At 36.2% G+C, this 8,603-nt stretch overlaps 1 pseudogene; it reads right to left on the bottom strand.

Annotated features, from left to right (window-relative positions):
- Positions 1 to 4,091: 4,091 nt before the first annotated feature.
- On the bottom strand, positions 4,092 to 5,710 carry LOC132562662 (uncharacterized; annotated as a pseudogene).
- Positions 5,711 to 8,603: the final 2,893 nt, after the last annotated feature.

Genomic DNA, 8,603 nt, shown 5'->3' with positions numbered 1-8,603 from the left:
TACCATCCTACTAACCTACCACCCTACTAACCTACCATCCTACTAACCTACCAACCAACCCACTCGTCCACCCTATTAACCTACCATCCTACTAACCTACCACCCTACTAACCTACCAACCAACAAACTCATCCACCCTACTAACCTACCATCCTACTAACCTACCAACCCACTCATCCACCTTACTAACCTACCATCCTACTAACCTACCAACCAAACCACTCATCCACCCTACCATCCTACTAACCTACCAACCCACTCATCCACCCCACTAACCTACCACCCTACTAACCAACCAACCAACCAACCAACCCACTCACCCACCTACTAACCTACCATCCTACTAAGCTACCAACCAACCAACCCACTCATCCACCCTACTAAGCTACCACCCTACTAACCAACCAACCCACTCACCCACCTACTAACCTACCTTCCTACTAACCTACCACCCTACTAACCTACCATCCTACTAACCTACAAACCAACCCACTCACCCACCCTATTAACCTACCATCCTACCACCCTACCAACCTACCATCCTACTAACCTACCAACCCACTCATCCACCCTACTAACCTACCACCATACTAACCTACCAACCTACTAACCTCCAAACCCACTCATCCACCCTACTAACCTACCACCCTACTTACCTACCTACCAACCCACTCATCCACTCTACTAACCTACCACCCTACTAACCTACCAACCAACCCACTCACCCATCTATTAACCTACCACCCTACTAACCAACCAACCCACTCATCCACCCTACTAACCTACCAACCAACCATCCCACTCATCCACCCTACTAACCTAACAACCGACCCACTCATCCACCCTACTAACCTACCATCCTACTAACCTACCACCATACTAACCTACCAACTAACCCACTCATCCATCCTACTAACCTACCACCATACTAACCTACCAACTAACCCACTCATCCACCCTACTAACCTACCACCCTACTAACCTACCAACCAACCCACTCACCCACCTACTAACCTACCATCCTACTAAGCTACCAACCAACCAACCCACTCATCCACTCTACTAACCTACCACACTACTAACCAACCAACCGACTCATCAACCCTACTAACCTACCATCCTACTAACCTACCACCCTACTAACCTACCATCCTACTAACCTACAAACCAACCCACTCACCCACCCTATTAACCTACCACCCTACTAACCAACCAACCCACTCACCCACCTACTAACCTACCATCCTACTAAGTTACCAACCACCCACTCACCCACCTACTAACCTACCATCCTACTAACCTACCATCCTATTAACCTACCACCCTACTAACCAACCAACCCACTCACCCACCTACTAACCTACCATCCTACTAAGTTACCAACCAACCCACTCACCCACCTACTAACCTACCATCCTACTAACCTACCATCCTACTAACCTACCATCCTACTAACCTACCATCCTACTAACCTACCATCCTACTAACCTACCATCCTACTAACCTACCATCCTACTAACCTACCAACCCACCTTCCAACAAATCAACCAACCAGTCTACCAACCAATCTGCAAACCAACCAGCCCACCAAAGAGCCCATCAACCAACCAGCCCACCAAAGAGCCCATCAACCAACCAGCCCACCAAAGAGCCCATCAACCAACCAGCCCACCAAAGAGCCCATCAACCAACCAGCCCACCAAAGAGCCCATCAACCAACCAGCCCACCAAAGAGCCCATCAACCAACCAGCCCACCAAAGAGCCCATCAACCAACTAACCCACCAACTAACCTATATATAACAGGTTATCTACAGAAGAAAATATAAGAAATGTTAGCTCACTCAGAAGTTATAGACTCAAATATATAACTCCCTCCCTTCTCCCCCCCCCCCCCCCCCTCTCTCTCTCTCTCTCTCTCTCCACATTAAAATCTACGAGTCTACTACATCACAGTAATATCGCAATGTATCTGTATTCAATACTTTGTAATAGTGTAGAGGATAAAAGCAAAGCATAGCTTCCGCCTTGAAATTTATCTAACTTTGGATTTCTTGAATGTTGGGGAATTCTCGCCCTAGAAAGTTTGCCCTGAGCCCCTAAATGATAAAGCAACGAACTGCTTTTAGAGGCACGCTGCGCCCTTGCAATCCGGGTTCTGCTAATTGGGACGGTGCTATTGAACATAATTTGTATTACCGATCCACAACTATTTCTATGTTTAATAAAAAAAAGTCATGATATTCAATTCCAGTACTACCACACAAGCAAAAGTTTAACTTTATACGGCGAAAGAATTGAGCTCCAAAGAAGAATTATGGGTTATCTCCCTTCCTTACCGACATCAACACGAAAGTTCGCCTGGAACGCCGTCAATAATCACTTCAATATCGGATTGCAACTCAAATACATACTGAGTGTACCAGTTCCCTTCAGGATGACTAAAACAATTATCAAGCTTTATCATAAATCCTTCAAGATGAACAGCTCATTAAAAAAAGTATCGTCGTTTTTCAAGTTTCGAAGCGTGGTCGAAGCATAAAACTATCAAAATACAGCCATTTTCGTATGTCCCTGCGCTTTGAATACCCTCTATTTTTAAAACGAAATCGCCAATCAACTAGTTCGTGTTCAGGAATCACCATGATATATCTAAGAACAGACACTGGGTATTTGCAGTATTGGCCAATTAAATTTAAAGTCGTCATTTAAAGTTCATTTCAACTATGTACACCATCCGGTCACATACAATTTCACACCCCAACAGTATGAAAAACAAGAGCGAAATTTCAACTGTATCTCTTTAATGCTATTGATCATTACGTAAATTATAACAAATACTGGAATTTCAAAATAAGAATAAATTGAAAAAAATAATAGAAACACCATATCTTGGTATATCAGTGAAAATAACAAATGTAAATACAGACTAAAAACATGAAAAAATATAGACAGACATTGCATGTATAACGTCTTATAAAATATAAATAAAATAAAACAAAATTTTAAAAAATGAGTGTGATCCATCCAGTACTTTTTAAAAAATACTTAATGGCAGTAACAAGTTTTGTTTAAAGATAGAAAGACAGGCGATGGACCACAAACAAAGAGCAATTTAAATCTAAATTCAATGAATGTACAATAATAAATATGTCTTTACGAAAAGCTGACTTGGCGAAAAACTTTGAACAAAAATTTTTATAGAAGATAATTGAAATTATAGAATGTAAGTGGCATAACCATTTTAAGTCTTCAAGACACTCAAATGATATGTAGTCATCATTTTATAAACATCATCACATGGGACCAACGCACAATTTATCGCAAAAACATTCTTTGTTAAAATAAATTCAGAATGCTGGACAATGTTTCCTCAAACTCTACTTTTAGATCAGGATTACTGTAAATGTGGGAGGAAGGAGAGAAGAAATATGTCACAAACCTGGTCCATGTCAAATGTTGATCAAGGAGCTAGACTTGGTTACTTTGAAAGTCTGATGAAGGGAAAACCAAACAAGAAAACTATATTCTCAATGATAAGGAAACCTTTGTTTGAAGATATACCTCTGACAGACATTGTTGTTGACAATCTACATGTTTTTTTTCCAGAAATGACAAACCACTTCTACAGTTTTCTACTTCTGTTTTACGTAAATTAGACTGATGAAATTTACTGCAGTCTTCAAATGACTTTCTTTTTCCTCTTGTAGAACTTGTACATCTATTGGCATTGTTATTAATCAGTTTAGTTTTGTCACACAAAAGCACCTTATTTTTCTCTACTTTATCACTTAGCCTCCATCTCTTTTTTTTGCATACTGTGACGCTCTATTCCTACTTTCCAGTTGTAAGATGATTTTTTCAAATTTTCTACAAACTCATTATACTGTCTTCTGAAGCAGTTTTCAAATTGTGAATTTGTTGAGTGTCAGCATTAAATGAAACATTAAGTTGATATTTGAGAATCTGAATAAACTGTAAAATTTGATCAGTTATAGACCGACTCCAAAAATAGATTTAAGAATATGAAAAAGACTGTATCTGCTGATATACATCTGGATACAGCTGACCTGTTGAAAATGTCAGGTATGATCACAATACATCTGCATTTTGTAGAACTGATAGTCTTGAAGCATATTCAGCACACACAACAAATGTTAAAGTTAAACAAACTCCCCTGTCTACTTCTGATTCTTGTTTGTGACCAGGGTATAATATATGTATTCCTTTAATGGCTTTCTTCTGTAAAGCCAAAATTTGACAGTCGCTGTTTTCACAAAATAACTGTCACCCAGTTCATTTATAATTCTGTAATCCCATCCAACTCCCAAAAGTTTCTCCATGTCCTGTCGATTTTTGATATTATAAACAACCCTGTGCTTGGTGACCTTGTATATTCTTGCATTATTTTGCATAGGCTTAAAATCTTCCATTTCCATAACAGGAATCCTAATTGTGATTCTTGGAATCTTTTAGGCTCGGTGATAAGTGTTCTTTTATCTGGACCTGCAATACAAAGTGTATCACATATAAACAATAAGCATTATACGAATTGATCACATATCACATCGCAGACAAGAGATCCAACAGGGACCTTGACCCCACCATTGTAAATGACCTTCATTGATTACACCCCAGCTAAACCTTTTTCTGAACTTCTTGACTCTTTCCTCTTGATGTTCTGTTCCATTGACAAAATATGCACCATATAAGTGTAGATAAGATATAGCAATAACCAAATTCAACTGTTATAATCCCAGATGGGCAAATGTTGGTAATTTTACTTTCCCAATCATCTTCAAATTGAACAGGCAATGCTGGGGTTGATAAACCTACATATGAATTTGAGAAATATCCTTCTGGTATTTTTCGAGAAGTAGCTATAATACACATTGTTTCTGGACAGACAACTTACTGCAGAATGAGATGAAGGTTGCCAAAAACTTGAAACCATCCACTGATGATGGTTGGAAAAAAATAGAATTGATACCAGTCAGATTTGGACTCTGCAATACAGAATAGTTTGAAAGCCATTAAACTGTCAGAACTCATGTCACTGGCCTGCTGCCTTTAATGTGTAAAAAGTTTCGAAAAGAGGTCTGACAGATGTCAGAACAGAAAATGTAATCATGGGACATCTATGTTATGACATCATTATTCAAGGAAATCAACAACGCAACATACAATATTTCAAATCTGAAATTTAATAAATATGAAGCAGTTGTGTAAAAAAATTCAATTAATTTATCACAACACTGTAACACATTTTCATCAGAGTAATATAAATGGATTGTAACACTTGGCTAGTGAAGATATATAAAACAGATGAAGAACTTTTACCACTAGTGGCCTACCAATAACAGGGTTCAATCTAAATGATTTTACTTCTGTAACAATAAATTTGAAATTTGTAATGTTATCAAGAATCAAAATTTCAGAAGATGTCTACTGTTCTACATGTACCTGACTGTTCATTTTCTTTTTTGAATTTTTTTATCATGGTCAATTCCTGTTAACCCGCAGCAATGTAAAATGATTTAACAAAAGTAAATCATTTTTAGTATACACTTATACAGTTGTTTGCAAAGAGAATTTTCAATTGTAAAAGCTATTGATACCGTATCCTCCTTCCTTCTCCACTCATCATAGTATTTAGGTCAGCCGACAATAACATATTTCACAAGTTTATACATGTAACTTGGAGCAATCATAACATTGGAATGGAACAAAACATATTGGAATGGGCATCTTGTTATAACCATAAACATCAAAGGGACAAATTCACAATGTGTTTTTGTGGTGACCTTTACTAATATTGTTATATATTTGTTTATATTAACATTATAATAATGAGCCTTACAATAACTGCAATCTCTGATCATGAGAATAAAATTAATGTCCATATACATATAATTATTTCCTATTTTTCTTTTTAATATCAATTTTCTAAACCATAATGATACAAAAAAATTGATACGTGTATCCATCTTAATTTGGTGACTGAATAGAACAAACTTAATGATTTCACAATTGTTTATCTCTGAAAATATTAAATTGAATTCTTAGGATTTTTGTTTACATGATTGACGCCTGTGACCTTGAAAGTAGGTCAAGGTCATTCGTATTTACAAATTTGATAGACAATTATCTTAGCATCGAACCTCTGGACCTTTCCAAACTTGAGAAGAATTTATGTATATTTTTATACCCTGCATTGAAGTTTTGAACTTTGATCCCTAAGGAAAACCGGAAGTTGGTCTTTTGTGGAAGTTTTGCTTAAACTAATTAGAAAGAAATCTCTACAGAAGGTTGTTAATCGAAACACGTAACTGTTTTCCTCTTAAAATGAAAGAAAATGTCATTTAATGATATCAATATAATTGATCAACATGACCTAGAAAGTGGGTCAATGTCATTCATATTAGCAAACTCAATAGACAATTATCTTAGCAATATATGTGCGAACGATCGAACCTCTAGGCCTTTCCAAACTTGAGAAGAAGTTTCTGGAACTTTGGTACCTTAAATTGCACTTTTGAACTTTGACCCCAGTTGTGTGGAACTACGTCATGCGCCAGCAACTTAATGACTAAGTAAGGGGTTACACTACTAATTGACTCCCAACCCTGGGTGCTAGTTAGTATGCTTGTTAGGAACATCAGGCTAGAAGCCCGGGAGGTGGAAGGAGGAGACAAACCTGAATAGATTTTTTTTTTCGTTCAAGAAGCAAATCGAACTGCAATATTTGAATTTATGGTGATATACCGATATTCTTGTACTGCGTTGTAAGTTTTCAGATCATATATATATATATATATAAGTAAATACCGAACTATTTTGTGATACCAACAATTTAATATTTTGACTTTTGAAACTATATCATTAATCTAATACAATCAAATAATCGAATTTTCGAAAACCAATCAAAGAGAATGATCCGGAAGTAGTCATACATGTATGTGATTAAAACAAACGTGCAATCGATATCGCTAATCGATAATATCATTAAGTTATAGTATTTGACGGATTTAGTCGAGGCATTGCGAGGAAAACCGAAGCAATACCAGAAAACGATGATCAACGACAAGGGGATTGTGGGATACAAAAAATGACTTCAGGAATAATAATGTTTAATAGTTTATTCATAAGTAAACATATATATTTATTTACAAAGTAACATTTATGTAATGTAATAACTTAATATTTCTTACAACAAAATAGAAGGTGAGAAGCAAGAAATTGGCGAAGAAAGAGAAATAATATTTTTGCGAAAAAAATAGGATTTTTGGTTGTATGTCAGACAGTTTTATAAGTATATAGATATTTTACAAACTTTTTGTTTACTGAGAAAAAAAATCACAAAATTTACGTGCAGTAAACGGCACAAACTAACAATTCCTGAAAACAATGAACAATTTATCACTATGTAGCTTTCCAACTCGAAAATTAACAATCTCCGAAAAAGTATCACTATGCATTATAGTATAATATATCGTTCCTGTACACTCCCGACCTATTCAACACCCTTTGGATGATGGATCCTATTTGAAAGGAATAGGAAACAAATCAAGTACATGTTCCTTTAATTAACAGTTAAAGTCTTTCTCTAAAATTTCATTAATATACATATTTGTCGAATTTTATTCTGTGATCGTTGGGGTTCAAAGTCTCCGTACGTGTTTTACACGTCTGCAAGGCGACATATACAGTGCTGTGTAATGGGGTGCATGTATATGTACTCAGATGTGGATACCCCGCTTTGGTTTCTTGAACTGCAATAAAACGAGAAAAAATATATCAATGTTTATTTTTGAACACCATCCTTCGCGCATCTGTATATAATTATAAAATCGTAACAAGAAATATTAAAATTTTCATTTTTCAACAAGATATATAGGTCTATTTTGAGCATCATTTTACCTGTATTTATCGTCTCCAGGCCTCTGGCATGTTATTTCCAAATCCCCAATCTTCGCAGTCGGTATACAACCTAATGTAGGGATTGTCATCCACTTCCTCCTGGTATACCACATCTTCTTCTTCATTCCCTTCATTCTGATCCAAACTGCTGGTAAACATCTGCTGCTTTTTGGCATTTGTGTCGTTACGCTTGATCTAAATAATACATGTAAATCACTTATAGAAAATGAAAACATATCTATAGATATACCGATAGCTTGAAGCCTTTAACTTTTACCCACAATATTAACGGAATTGACATCGGATTGTAGATTTAAAAACATTGGAAACTTATCATGGAAATGTTTATTTAATATTATGAGCAATTTAACAACATACGATTTTCTTAAAATTTCTGGCAGCTGTATATACAATAATACCTTGTTCTCCAACAAGAAAGTAACCCACAGGTTCAAGCCACTTGATCGTTTCCCCCTAAGAAATCCATATACATCGTCCGGCCATCCATCTACCCCAATAATCTGATATATAAAACAAAAACGAAGTGAACATTATATAATTCAATGTTGTCATAATCTGCATAATCAGTCAGAAATTTTACAACATGAAAGCGGAAATAAATAGATAAAAAAAAAGTTGTGCTTCAGGCGATTTTTTTACGAGACAATTATATTTTATCATTTA

This window comes from Ylistrum balloti, unplaced genomic scaffold (assembly GCF_031769215.1).
Source record: "Ylistrum balloti isolate Yb309-2 unplaced genomic scaffold, AGI_CSIRO_Ybal_v1 Utg371478, whole genome shotgun sequence".
NCBI classification, from domain to species: domain Eukaryota; kingdom Metazoa; phylum Mollusca; class Bivalvia; order Pectinida; family Pectinidae; genus Ylistrum; species Ylistrum balloti.
The sequence above is the reverse complement of the archived record's forward strand: the minus strand, read 5'-3'. Positions and strand labels throughout refer to the sequence as shown.